This window comes from Mirounga leonina, unplaced genomic scaffold (assembly GCF_011800145.1).
Source record: "Mirounga leonina isolate KUSES-001 unplaced genomic scaffold, KU_Mleo_1.0 Mir_199, whole genome shotgun sequence".
In the NCBI taxonomy this organism is placed as follows: domain Eukaryota; kingdom Metazoa; phylum Chordata; class Mammalia; order Carnivora; family Phocidae; genus Mirounga; species Mirounga leonina.
Window position 1 is genome coordinate 62,725 of NW_023270498.1, and position 15,001 is coordinate 77,725.

General features: G+C 41.6%; 1 protein-coding gene across 1 annotated transcript in view; it reads right to left on the bottom strand.

Annotated features, from left to right (window-relative positions):
• The window catches only part of LOC118024486 (up-regulator of cell proliferation), a 69,494-nt gene extending 54,693 nt beyond the window's left edge, over nucleotides 1-14,801 (bottom strand). The window contains exon 1 of the mRNA XM_035026416.1: nucleotides 13,790-14,801. The gene's annotated coding sequence lies outside the window, so the exon portion shown is untranslated. The remainder of the gene's footprint in view (nucleotides 1-13,789) is intronic.
• Nucleotides 14,802-15,001: the final 200 nt, after the last annotated feature.

Below are 15,001 nucleotides of genomic sequence, written 5' to 3' on the forward strand. Positions count from 1 at the left end.
GGGGGGATTGGAGGGAGAGATGAACCATGAGAGACTATGGACTCTGAGAAACAAACAGGGTTTTAGAGGGGAGGGGGGAGGGGGGATTGGTTAGCCCGGTGATGGGTATTAAGGAGGGCACGTACTGCATGGAGTACTGGGTGTTGTACGAAAAAAATGGATCATGGATCACCACATCAAAAACTAATGATGTATTGTATGGTGACTAACATAATAAAATTAAAAAAAAAATTCGAAGTAAAAAAAAAAGATAAAAAGCTTTTGCACAGCAAAAGAAACAGTCAACAAAACCAAAAGCCAACGGACAGAATGGGAGAAGATATTTGCAAATGACATATCAGATAAAGGGCTAGTATCCAAAATCTATAAAGAACTCACCAAACTCAACACCCAAAGAACAAATGATCCAATCAAGAAATGGGCAGAAGACATGAACAGACATTTTTCCAAAGACATCCAAATGGCCAACAGACACATGAAAAAGTACTCAACATCGCTCGGCATCAGGGAAATCCAAATCAAAACCTCAATGAGATACCACCTCACACCAGTCAGAATGGCTAAAATTAACAAGTCAGGAAACAACAGATGTTGGTGGGGATGCGGAGAAAGGGGAACCCTCCTACACTGTTGGTGGGAACGCAAGCTGGTGCAGCCACTCTGGAAAACAGTATGGAGGTTCCTCAAAAAGTTGAAAATAGAGCTACCATACGATCCAGCAATTGCACTACTAAGTATTTACCCCAAAGATACAAATGTAGGGATCTGAAGGGGTATGTGCACCCGATGTTTATAGCAGCAATGTCCACAATAGCCAAACTGTGGAAAGAGCCAAGATGTCCACTGACAGATGAATGGATAAAGAAGATGTGGTATACACACACACACACACACACACACACACACACTGGAATATTATGCAGCCATCAAAAGGAATGAAATCTTGCCATTTGCAACGACATGGATGGAACTGGAGGGTATTATGCTGAGCAAAATAAGTCAATCAGAGAAAGACATGTATCATATGACCTCACCTATATGAGGAATTCTTAATCTCAGGAAACAAACTGAGGGTTGTTGGAGTGGTGGGAGGTGGGAGGGATGGGGTGGCTGGGTGATAGACATTGGGGAGGGTGTGTGCTATGGTGAGTGCTGTGAATTGTTTAAGACTGTTGAATCACAGACCTGTACCTCTGAAACAAATAATACATTATATGTTGAAGAAAGGAAGAAAAAGGAAGAAGAAGAAAGAAGAAGAAAGAAGAAAGAAGGAAGAAGGAAGAAGGAAGAAGAAGAAGAAGAAGAAGAAGAAGAAGAAGAAGAAGAAGAAGAAGAAGAAGAAGAAGAAGAAAAGCAGGAGGGGAAGAAGAAAGCAAGAGGGGAAGAATGAAGGGGGATATCAGAGGGGGAGACGAACCGTGAGAGACTATGGACTCTGAGAAACAAATCGCGGGTTCTAGAGGGGAGGAGGGTGGGGGGATGGGTTGGGCTGGTGATGGGTATTGAGGAGGGCGCATACTGCATGGAGCACTGGGTGTTATACACAAACAATGAATCATGGAACGCTACATCAAAAACAAATGATGTAATGTATGGTGATTAACATAATAATAAAAAAGTCTATTTCTTGATTTTTTTATTTTTTTCTTTTGTTTCTTAAATTCCACATATGAGTGAAATCATATGGCATTTGTCTTTCTCTGACTGACTTATTTCAATAAAGGGTGAGTATCCAAAATATACAAAGAACTTACACAACTCAACACCCAAAAAACAAATAATCCAATTTTTAAAATGGGCAGAAGTCACAAACAGACATTTCTTCAAAGAAATTAGACCAATGGCCAACAGACACATGAAATGATGCTCATCATCACTTATCATCAAAGATGTACAGGTTTATTTCTGAGCTATTCTATTCCATTGGTCTATACATCTATCATATACCAACACCACACCATTTTGACTACTGTAGCTTTGTAGTAGGTTTTGAAATCAGGAACTATGAGTCCTCCAGGTTTGATCTTTTTCAAGATTGCCTCAGCTATTCACTATCCCTTGAGATTCCATATCAATTTTAGAATGGACTGAAAACTAAAAGTCACCGGGATTTTGATAGGGAGTGCACTGAATATGTAGATCACTTTGGGTAATACATCTTAACGATAGTGTCCTCCAGTCCACAAACATGGGATAGGTTTTCATTTATTTATGTCTTCATTTCTTTCAGCAATGTTCTGAAATTTTCATTGTATAAGTCTTTCATCTCCTTGGTTAATTCTTAAATATTTCATTCTTTTATTATACTATTATAAATAGAATTGCTTTTATTTATTTATGTATTATTTATTTATTTATAGAGAGACAGTGCACAAGTGGAGGGACAGAGGGAGAGGGAGAGAAAGAATCCCAAGCCCAGTACAGAGCCCGACACAGGGCTCCATCTCATGACCCCTGAGATCATGACCTGAACCCAAATCAAGAGATGGATGCTCAACTGACTGAGCCACCGGGCACCCCAAGAATTGCGTTCATAATTTCCTTTTCAGTTTGCTCATTGCTAGTGTATGGAATTGCAACTGGTTTCTGTATTAACTGTATTCTGTATTAACATAGTATCCTGCTACTAAGCTGAATTCATTTATTAAATAGTTTGGTAGCATCTTCAGAATCTTCATATAAGATCATATCATCTGCAAACAGAGATTTTACTTTTTCCTTTCCACTTCAGATGCCTTTTATTTCTTTTTCTTGCCTAGCTGCTCTAGCTAGAACTTCTATTACTATGTTGTATAGAAGTAGTGAAAGTGAGCATCCTTGCCTTATTCCTGATCTTAAAGTTTTCAGTCTTTCACCATTGAGTGTTGTTTGTTGTTTTTCATGTACATTGGTCTGTCGTTTTCTTTTCTTGTAGTTTTTGTCTGGCGTAAGCCAGGCTCATAGAATGAGTTACAAAGTGTACTCTTCAATTTTTTGAAAATGTTTGCAAAGGTATTCTTCTTTAGATATTTGGTAGAATTCACTAGTGAAATCAGCAGGACCAGCACTTTTCTTTGTTGGGAGATTTTTGTTATTGCCGACTCAATCTCCTTATTAATAAGAAGTCTATTCAGATTGTCTATTTCTTCATGATTTAGTCTTGGTAGGTTTTGTGCTTCTAGAAATTTGTCCATTTCATCTAGATTATTCAATTTTTCACATACAATTGTTCATGTACTCTCATTTTTTATTTCTGTAGAATCAATAGTAATGTCCCCACTTTCATTTCTGATTTTAGTAATTTGAGACTTCCTTTTCTCTTAGTCCATTCAGCTAAAGATTTGTCAATTATGTTATTTCAAAGAACTAACTTGTGGTTTCATTGATTTTCTCTGCCATTTTTCTACACTCTAGTTCATTATCTCTGCTCTAATCTTTATTCTTTCCTTTTGCTAGCTGTGGCTTTAGCATATTCTTTCTCTAGTTCCTCAAGCTGTAAAGCTTTGTTGCTGTTTTGAGATCTTTCTTGTTTCTAATGTAGACATTTATAGCTATAAATTTCCCCCTTAGCACCACTTTCAATGTAACCCATGAGTTTTGTATGTTGTTTTTGTTTTCATTTGTCTAAGTATTTTCAAATTTCCCTTGTGATTTCCTCTTCAATCTGTTGGTTGTTTAAAAGTGTGGGGTTTTTTTCTTGTTGTTTTTAAGATTTTATTTGAGAGAAAATGAGAGAGCACAAACAGGGGGAGTGGCAGGCAGAGGGAGAAGCAGGCTCCCCACTGGCACGGAGCTGGATGTGGGACTCAATCCCAGGACCCCAGGATCATGACCTGAGCTGAAGGCAGGCACTCAACGGACTGAGCCACCCAGGCGTCCCTAAAAGTGTGTTTTATATTGCCCTTCCCCACCCCGTTCATCCCTTCATTTTTTGCTGTGTGTGTGTGTGTGTGTGTGGTGGGGAACCAGGCATTAAAGATTAAGGTATTCAAAAACACCTGCATATACAGGGAAAATTACAAAATGATTGTGCATGCCCAAGGAAAAAAGACAAGAAGATTTAAGATTTAAATCTACACCTTGGGCTGATCCTGGGCACAGAATGAGTATAACAATAAAAAATAAACAAAAATAACAAAAAACAGCAAACCCTGGGGAAGGGAAAGAATCTGATTTTCAGAGTTATCACATTATTAGATTCAAATGTCCAGTGTTCGACAAAATATCACAAGGCAAAGAGACAGGAAAAGTATTACTCATCTGCAGATGATCCCTGATGATCACTTGTTTGTGACAATTGTCTTCTCTCTTGCTGCTTCCAAGGTTTGCCCTTTTTCTTTGGCTTTTGAAAGTCTGATTATAATGTATCTTAGAGTGGGTCTTTTTGAGTTCATCTTAGTTGGAGTTTGTTGAGCTTCTTGGATGCTTATATTCATGTCTTTCTTCAAATCTGGGAAGCTTTCATCCATCATTTCATTAAATATTCTCTCTACCTCTTTCTTCTTCTTTGAGAGTCCCACAGTGCAAATATTGGTGCTTTTGGAGGTTTCCCATAGACATCCAGATTGTGTTTGCTATTTTTCATCTTTCTCTATTCCTGAACCTCAATAATTTCCATTGTCTTTTCTTAAAGTACTGCTTTATGTTCTGCCAGCTCAAATCTGCTTTTGATTCCTTGTGATTTTTTTTAAAAGATTTTATTCATTTATTTGACAGAAAGAGACACAATGAGAGAGGAACCACAAGCAGGGGGAGTGGGAGAGGGAGAAGCAGGCTTCCCGCTGAGCAGGGAGCCTGATGTGGGACTCGATCCCAGGACCCTGGGATCATGACTTGAGCCAAAGGCAGACGCTTAACGACTGAGCCACCCAGGCGCCCCCTTGTGATTTTTTTTATTTCAGTTGTACGTTTCAGCTCCAGAATTTCATTTTCGTTTCTTTTTAGATTTTCCATCTCTTAATTGATACTTGCATTTTGTTCTCACATTGTTTCCTTGACTTTCTCTACATCTTCCTTTAGTTCTTTTAGCATCTTTAAGAACATTATTTTAGGGTCTTTGCCTAATTTATCTGCCAATAAGTCATTTTCAGGAACAAATTCTGTTGTATTTTTTTTTTTCCTTTGAATGAGTAAGTATCCTGTAAGACACTTGAGCCAGATTGGGAAGGTGCAATAATGGCTCTCTGCCTCTTTGCACCTCTATGTTCAGAAGCAGCAATCAGTGATCAGATGAAAGATCCCTGATATTTGGAGGGCAGAATCCTTCTTGATTGCTTGGCTCCCACAAGCTGTGTGCAAGTTGGTCCAGGAACAGCTGCCTGCCAAGTGGCTGGGGGTTGGCAATGTGTAGCTATTACCATCCTAGAACTGAAACCAAGTAAAATTTCCTATCCAAACCTTCCCCTGAAAGTTGCAAGCCTTCAACAGATTCCAGAGTTCCAAAATAGTTACATCAGATGATTCTGCCAGTACAATTGTTGTCCAGGCAGAGAAACAGATTCCTGATGCTTTTGACTCCACCATCTTCCTAGAATCCTCCTTAGTCTTTTGTTGTTGGTGGTGGTGGTGGTGTTTTCAAGAAACAATTTCAAAAACTTGTTTTTCTATTCTATATTTTGTTCATCTCTGATCTTTACTATTTCTCTCCTTCTGCTAGCTTTGGGTTTAATTTCTCCACATCTGAAGGACAGTTTTGGTGGATATAGGATTTTTGACTTACAAGTTTTTGTTGTTGTTGTTGTTTTTCCTTTCACCACTTTGAATATGCTAACCCACTGACTTCTGGCCTCCAAAGTTTCAGGTGAGGAATCTGGTGATAGTCTTATTGAACATCCTTTTTATGTAATGAGTCACTTCTCTCTTGCTGCTTTCAAGATTCTGTTTTTGTTTTCAACAATTTATGTTTGTCAATATTATCTATTTTTTTCAAAGAACTATCTTATTTTCTCCACTGTTTTTATCTTTTCAATTTCATTGATTCTCTTGTCTCCTTCCTTCTGCACCTCCAGGTTATCTTGCTCTTCCTTTTATAGGTTCTTAAGTTGAAAGGTTAGATTATTTTCCTGAGACTTTCCCTCTTTCTAATGTAAGAATTTGGAGCTATAAAATTTCCTGTTAGTACTACATTCACTACATCCCACATATTTTGGTATATTTTGCTTTCATTTTCATTCAGTCCAATATGCTTTTTTTTATTATCCTTTGAAATTTCTTTAACTCATAAATTATTTAGCAAATTGTTCTTTATTTTCTAACTGTTCCAAGATTTTCCTGTTATCTTTCTGTTACTGATTTCTAGTTGATTCCATTGTGGTGAGAACACACACAGTATGATTTCAATTATTTTAAATATGTTGAAGCTTGTTTTATGGTCCTAGTGTGATAAATGGTCTATCTTGGTAAACTGTCCATGAAAACTTGAAATAAATGCCTATTTTGCTATTGCTGTATTGTGTGTGTTGAACCCTGTTGATTGACAGTACCATTGAGTTGTTATGTATCGTTGCTGATTTTCTGGGTACTTCAATATATTGTTGGAAGAGGGGTAGTGATGTCTCCAATATAATCATGGATTTGTCTATTTCTCCTCCCAGTTCTATATTTGCTTTACATATTTTGCAGCTCCATTGTTTAGTGCATACAAATTTAGGATTGCTATGTCTTGATAGCCTGACCTTTTTATAATTACGAAATGCTCCTCTCTGTCCCTGTAATTTTCTTTGCTCTGGAATCTACCTGGCAATACTACTGCTTCCTTTTGATTACTGTCTGCATTGCATATCTTTTTCCATCTTTTTATTTGCAGCCTACCTATACTATTACTTTTGAACTGAGTTTTCTTGTGGGGACTATATATTTTTATCCACTCTGTCCCTCTCTTGTAATAGGCATATTCTGATATTTACATTTAATGTAATTATTGATATACTAGGACTTCAGTGGGGTTTTTGTTTCATTTTGTTTCTTTCCTCTGTTCTTCATCAGTCTGTTTTCTTTTTCTGCCTTCCTTGTACCTTTTGTCAGAATTCCATTTTTTCTATCAATAGTGCTTTTGAATTTATCTCTTTGAATAGACATTTAGCAATTGCTCTCTAGGTTTTTTATTACACATACATAACTTTTCACAGCACTCTGGTGTCAACATTTTACCAGTTCAAGTGAAATGTAAAAACATTACAATCCTTTAAGTTCTTTTATCCTGTGTCATTTATAATACAGTTGTCCTAAAGATTCCCCCTGCATGCTTTGAGATCCATATCAGACAATGTTACAATTTTTGCCTCAACCATTAAATTTAATTTAGAAAACTCAACGAGAGAAAAAAAAATCTCATCGTGTTAACTTACATATTTACTCTTTCTACTGTTCTATATCCCTTCCTGATGTTTCAAGATTCCTTCTTTTATCATTTCCTTTCAAACTGAAGAAACTCCTTTAGCTTTTTTTTCTTTTTCTTTTTCTTTTTCTTTTTCTTTTTTTGAATGGGCAGATCTTCTGGTGACAAATCCTCTTAGTTTTCCTTCATCAGAGAATGTCTTGATTTCCATTTTATTCCAGAAGAATATTTTCACTGTATAGAGAATTCTGAGTTACATTTGTAAACAACAGAGATTTATTTCTCACAGTTCCAGGTTGTTGGCCTCCTCTGACATCACACAAGCACAAGAAGGAAGACCCCACCTTATTACAGCTAAGTGAAGATGAAAGTCCATCACCCTGGCTGCAAGAATGTGATGGTTAATTTTTATGTCAACTTGACTGGGCCACAAAATGCCCAGGTAGCTGGTTAAAGATTATTTCTGAATGCATCTGTAAGGGTGTTTCCAGAAGAGATTAGCCTTTGAATTGATGGGACTGAATAAAACAGATGATCCTCCCCAATGTGGATGGTAATATCCAATCTGTTGAGGGCCTAAACAGAACAAAAAAAGTGGAGGAAAGTTAAATTGGCTCTCTGCCTAAATGCTTGAACTAAGACATCAATCTTCCGCACTCAGTGCTCCTGGTTCTCAGGCCTTCAGACACAGACTGGAATCCACAGCATTAGTTCTCCAGTACTCAGCCTTCAAACCACACCACCAGCTCTCCTGGGTCTCCAGTTTGTACAGAGCCAATCATGGGATTTCTCAGCCCCCATAATCCCATAAGCCAGTATCTTATAATAAATATATCTCCCTTTTCCCACCCCAACCCCTAGTTTCTCTAGAGAACACCAATACAGAGGGTAAGGAATACCTTGTAACTGCTCCCCATGTGGCCTTCACTGTGAGCGAGAAAAGGTATCATCACTGTGGGGGGGCACGACAATCCCATCTCCTCTGGGCCTTCTCTGACATCACCCCAGCAAGGATGGAGGATTGCCTCTTTACAACATGGCTATCATAAAAGTCTAGGCTCCCCACTTAACCTTTGCTAATGCGGATGGGGCCCCATTTTGTTCCATGGTGTTTGAATATAGTAAAGCAGTTACTGCTTATAATTTTTCTGTCTTGCTAAGTTGCCCCATTCCTGGTCCTTGGGTGAAAGAGAACAGGCTTCTGTTGGGGCTCCTCCCCTTCCCAACTCCCGTTGGTATTTCCAGGTTGTTGGCTTCTCCAGCACCAAATCCAGGATATATTAAGCAAAAAGAGAACTCACTGTCATGTCATTTTCAGATCCCAAGATTCCTTCCCAAGTCTCCCATCTTCTCTCCACACTTCAGAGTTTCCTCATGGTTTGATAAAGCCCAATAGATTGATTTTTTTCTTGTATAGCTCATGCCTAAGTTATAGTTAAAATATCTTTGTTAAACCCACGGTTACAAAGATTTTGTTTTTTTTCTAGAAGTTTTATAGTTCTAATTTAATTTAACAATTAGGTCTATGATCCATTTTTATGTGAGGCAAGGTTGAGGTTATTTTTTCTGCATCTATCTAATTGTTCCAGAGCCATTCTCCATAGAATTGCTCTGGCGTCCATCTTAGTCCATTCCGGTTGCTATAACAGAATACCATAGACTGGGGACCTTACAAACAACAAAGAGGCTGGGAAGACCCAGATCAAGGCACAAGCAGATTTAGTATCTGGTAGGGCCCACTTCCTAATTTATAGATGACTGTGTTTTTTTTCCTGTGTCCTCACATGACAGAAGGGACAAAGGAACTCCCTAGGGTTTCTTTTTTATAAGGACACTAATCCCATTCATTAGGGCTCTGCTCTCATTACCTAATTAATTGAAAAGTACCCCACCTCCTAATACCATCACCTTAGAGATTAGGATTTAACATATGACATTTAGGTGGACACATTCAGTTTATGGCAGCACCTTTTTGAAAATCAACATGTGGGTTTATTTCTGTACTGTCTTCTTTTTTCATTTTCATATTTCATTTTTTCTATTCTTTCATTATTTCAGGATAACTTGGCTATCTTTATGCCAACATATCTTCTTCATTGTATAGCTTCATAATATATCTTATAATCATATAGCTTGAGTCCTCCCACTTTGTTTTTCTTCAAAGTTGGTCTGCCCATTCTGAGTCCTCAGTGTGTCCACATAAATGTTAGAATCAATTTGCAAACTTCTACCAAAAAAGCCTGCTGGGATTTTTAAAAGATTTTATTTACTTGAGAGAGAGCATGAGCAGGAGGAGGAGGAGGGGAAGAAGCAGACTCCCCACTGAGCAGGGAGCCTGACGTGGGGCTCTATCCCAGGACCCTGAGATCATGACTGAGCCACCCAGGAGCCCCAGCTGGGATTTTTATTTTGATTACATTGAAAATACTAATTCAGGAAGAACAGATATCTTTTTTTTTTTTTTAAAGATTTTATTTATTTATTTGACAGAGACAGAGACAGCAAGAGCAGGAACACAAGCAGGGTGAGTGGGAGAGGGAGAAGCAGGCACCCCGCGGAGCAGGGAGCCCGATGTGGGGCTCGATCCCAGGATCCCGGGATCATGACCTGAGCTGAAGGCAGACGCTTAACGACTGAGCCACCAAGGCGCCCAGGAAGAACAGATATCTTAACAACATTGAGTCTTCCAATCCATGAACACAGCCTCTCTTGCCATTACTTTGATCTTTAATTTCTCTGAGCAATGTTTGGTAGTTTTCAGTGTAAAGGTGTTCCGTATCTTTTCTCAAGTTCATTCAGAAGCATTTAATATTTTTCATAGTACCGTATATGGCATTAAAATGTTTTTTCAATTTCTGATTGTTGCTAGCACACAGAAATATAATTAATGTCTGTAGATGACTTTGCATCTGTAACAGCTGAAGTGTTAATAGTTCCAGAAGCTTTTTGTAATCTCCCTCAGATTTTGTGTACAGACAAGCATGTCGTCTGTGAATAAAAACATTTTTACTTCTTTCCACCGTCTGCATTTTATTTCTTTTCCTTGCTTTATAGATATGGCTAGAACATCCAGTACAACATTGGATAGTAGTGAGCTTATAAGATGATCTTGGGGAGTACTGGACTGAGGGCCTTAGTTTTTCACTAGCTGTTGCCAAAAGGCCTCTCTCAGTTCCTTGGCACAGGGGCCGGTCCATAGGACAGCTCACAATATGGTAGCTGGCTTCCATCAGAGCAAGGAAGTGAGGGAGCAAGGAAGCAAGAGAAGGAGACAGCAAGAGAGATTGCCCAAGATGGAAGCCAGTCTTTTTCTTACCCGAATCTCAGAAATGACATCCCATCACCTTTTCTATTCATTAGAAACATCACTAAATCCAGCCCACACTCAAGGAGAGGAGATTACACAAGGGGGCCTGAATACCAGGAGGTAGGAATTACACAAGGGGGCCATCTTAGAGGCTCCCTACAACAAGCTCTCAATGGCCAAATCGGGGACAATTTGAGCCACATAATAAATGATGACACTAATGGATTAAAACCAATAGAATAAAAATCCATGAGCCCATACTGATATAAACAAAACAACTGAAAAAATAAATTAAAAACTGGGGAGAGGAGGGGTGCCTGGTTGGCTGTCAGTGGAGCATACGACTCTGGATCTCAGGGTGGTGAGTTTGAGCCCCATGCTGGGTGTAGAGATTACTTAAAAAAGTAAAACATAAAAATAATAATAAACAAACAAATAAATAATAAAATGGGGAGAAAAGACAGCTCTTCCTTACAGCAGAATTCCATTTAATAAATGTAGAAAGAGGGGCGCCTGGGTGGCTCAGTCAGTTGAGCATCTGCCTTTGGCTCAGGTCATGATCCTGGAGTCCTGGGATCAAGCCCCACATCAGGCTCCCTGCTTCTCCCTCTGCCCCTCACTCCACTTGTGCTCTCTTGCGCACACTCTCTCTCTCTCTCAAATAAATAAAATCTAAAAATATATATATAATAAAAATAAATGTAGAAAGAGAACTAGAAATAAAAGCATAGGTAAACACCACAGTAATAATTGCTGTAGGCAAGACTGTAACCTAAAACTAGTGGGTGAGAGTGTGGTAAATAAACTTCCACATAGTCTCAGCATTTCTCCCCACAAGCTATCTGTTAATTTAAAAAGAAAAAAAAAATTAACTTTACAATTAAAATATCAACCTAACAAACTGATCAGACTTAATTAGTAATAAAACTTATCAATGTCATGTACCCTCTGATATGATGCAGAGGACACGGCATCACTTCTGTAATAGTCTTGCCAAAAACGCATAACCTGAATCTCATCAATCAGAAAATCCAAACTGAGGGGCGCCTGGGTAGCTCAGTTGGTTAAGCGTCTGCCTTCGGCTCAGGTCATGATCCCAGGGTCCTGGGATCGAGCCCCGCATCGGGCTCCCTGCTCAGTGGGAAGCCTGCTTCTCCCTCTCCTACTCCCCCTGTTTGTGTTCCCTCTCTCGCTGTGTCTCTCTCTGTCAAATAAATAAATAAAATCTTTTTTAAAAAAGTCCAAATTGAAGGACATTCTACAAAATAACTTTCCCATACTTTTCAAAAATGACAAGGTCATCAAAGGCAAAAAAAGACTAGAATTTCTGCAGAAGGCTAAGAGGATAAACAAATGCAACATGGCATTTTTTTATCCTATCACACAATAATTGGACAATTGATGAAATTTGAATGAAGTCTGTAAATTAGCTAATAGTTTTGTATAGATGTTAGTTTTCTGGATTAGCTAATTGTATTAGTTACGTAATATGCTGACATTAGGGTAAGCTGGGTGAGTAAACAAGAACTATGTATTGTTGTTGTTATTATATTTTAAACAGCTTTACAGGCATACAATTCATCACCCACATACATATAATTTACACACATTTTAGCAATCACTCTCTATTCCCCCCACCCCTCAGCCCTAGGCAACCACTAATCCACTTTCTGTCTCTACAGAGCTGCCTATTCTGGACAATTGATATGTGGCATCATACAGTATGCAGCCTCTTGTGAATGGTCTCTCATTTACCATATTTCCGAGCTTCATCCATTGTTGTGTCTTGAATTGTGTCCCCCCCAAAAGATGAAGTCCTAACCCCCAGTCCCTCTGAATGTGACTTATTTGAAAATTGGGTGTCTGCAGATGGCAAGGTATGACGAGGTCATTAGGGTGGGCCCCAAACTCACGGACTCCTTATAAAAAGGAGAAATTTGGACACACAGACACAGAGAGGTACAACAATGTCAAGACACAGGGAGAACACCATCTGCAGGCCAAGAACGCCTGAGGTTACCAGAAGCTAGATGAGAGGCACAGCCCTCACAGCCCTAAGAAGGAACCAACCCTGCCGATACCTTGATTTTGGACTTCTAGCCTCCAAAACTGTGAGCCAAAAAGTTCTGTTCAGCTGCCCAGTTTGTGGTGCTTAGTCACAGCAACCCCAGCACCTAATATATCCACGTTGCAGCATGTATCAGTACTTCATTCCTTTTTACTGCCCGAAGTATTCCACTGAGTGGATATATCACATTTTGTTTACCCCTTCTGGCTAGTATGAATAATGCTACTATAAACATTTGTGTACAAGTTTCTGTGCGGGCATTAATTATTTCCTTCAATTCCTCCTGGGTATACACCTAAGAACGGAACTGCTAGGCCATATAATGCTATGTTTAACTCCTTAAGGAACTGACAAACTGTCTTCCAAAGCAGTAGCACCGGCTGACATTCCTGCCAGGATTATATGAGGGTTCCAACTTCTCCACGTCCTCTCCAACATTTGTTACTGTCTGTCCTGACTGGAGCCATCCTAGAGGGTGTGAAGCGCCATCTCATTGTGGCTGCAGTTCTGCATTTCTCTCACGGCTAAGGACACTGAGATTTTCTGCTGTATGTGCTTACTGGCCATTTCTTTATCTTCTTTGAGGAAATGTGTAATCAAATCTTTGCCCAGTTTTTAATTAGTCTGCCTTTTTTATTGAGTTGTAAGCGCTCTTATGTATTCTGAATACCAGACCCTTTTCAAACATACGATTTGCAAGTATTTTCTCATTCTGCGGGTTGTCTTTTTGCTTCCTGATGGTGCTAGTTGCAACCCCAAAGTTTTAAATTTTTATGAAGTCCAATTTATCAAATTTTAAATCTTTTCCTATATTTGCAGCACTTCTGTACATCGAAAATCATACGGAAGACTGGGTACCAAATAAACAAAGATCAAAATAAAGAGATGATGTACAAAATAGACAGCGGTCAAGATAAAAAACTATGTACAAATTTTTGTGAAGAAGTCTAAACTACTACGCACTAAATTACCAACAGGAAGTAGAAATGGATTGTTTCCATTTGCTGTTCAACACAAGTCTTTCTTTTTTCCAATTGTACAACTGATGCAAGGCCTCTCTGGCAGTTTCGGAATCGAGCGAGCTCATCAGCAAACTCACCATCCAGAGAGCCATCGTTGTCATGCAGGGTTCCGTTCTTACACAAATGTATGGCTGTTTATAAACCCTTGGGGTCGTTTGTTCCACAGGAGGAGAGCCGCGTAACAGCTTAGGGACTAAGAACTCTGTACGCAGGGGCAGCAAGGAGAGGCGCTCGGGCAGGGCTGCTCCGTGGCTCCGGAAGTGCAGTGATGGCTCCGCTTCAGGGCAGGGAGGGCTCTCCGGGCCGAAGGCGGCCTGGAGTACGGAAGGGCACGGGGCGGGCACGGGGCGGGCACGGGGCGGGCACGGGCGCAGGGACGGAAAGCCTCGACCGTCAGCCGGGCGGGACCACGAGGAACCTCGGATGACAATGACGCACTGCTCGCGGGCCGCGGCGCGTCCCCGCAGGGCGCTGGGCAAGGGCGCATCTTGGTGATTCACACGTTATTGGGGAGGCGGCTCAGGAACGCAAGAACTGCGGGCCGCGGATACGCCAGCAACACTCTGTACTCTGGGGACGCACACGCGGGTGACCCCGTGTCCTGCTGGACTGGGTGACGCCTTCGTGCCGGGGCCAGGACACCGCGCGTCCCCTCGCTCAAAACCAGGCTTAGGGCGCCCGGCGGCGCGGCCGCAGAGCGCGCGACTCTCGAGCCCGGCGGGGCGTGCGAGCCCACCCGCGTGCGGACAGGGCGTAAAGCAGGCGAGTCCCAGGAACACACCCAAACCGCCCGGAGCGAGGCGGGAAGGGCTCTCCCCGCCCGCGCGCACACCAGGGCCCGCACATTCCCGCCTCCGCGCCGGAGGCCTGGCCCTCCGCGCCCTCTCGTGCCTCAGACGTGGGCCGCAGCCCTCGCACCGCGCCCGCCGCGCCGGGGCTCCGGGCGCCGACCGCGCTCCCGCGGGCCTCGGGCCGGGAAGGAGGGCGAAGCCCGGGGCCGCCGGGTTCAGGCCGCGGCTGCGAGCGCGGGCGGAGCAGCCACGTCCCCCGAGGCGCACGGCCGCGGCGCGCGCGCACCTTCGCCCGCACGGGACACGCGCGGGCGGCGGTACTTACAGAACCACGGCCGCCTCGGGAGCGAGCCCAGCGGGCGGACACAGGCCACGGCCGCTCCGCGCCGGCCCCACAGTGCCCCGCGGCGCGCACGCGCAGAAGCCGCTCCGCAGGCGGCGTGCAAGGCGGCGACTGACAACGGCGAGGAACCCAGGCGGAACAACGGCCGCGCGGCC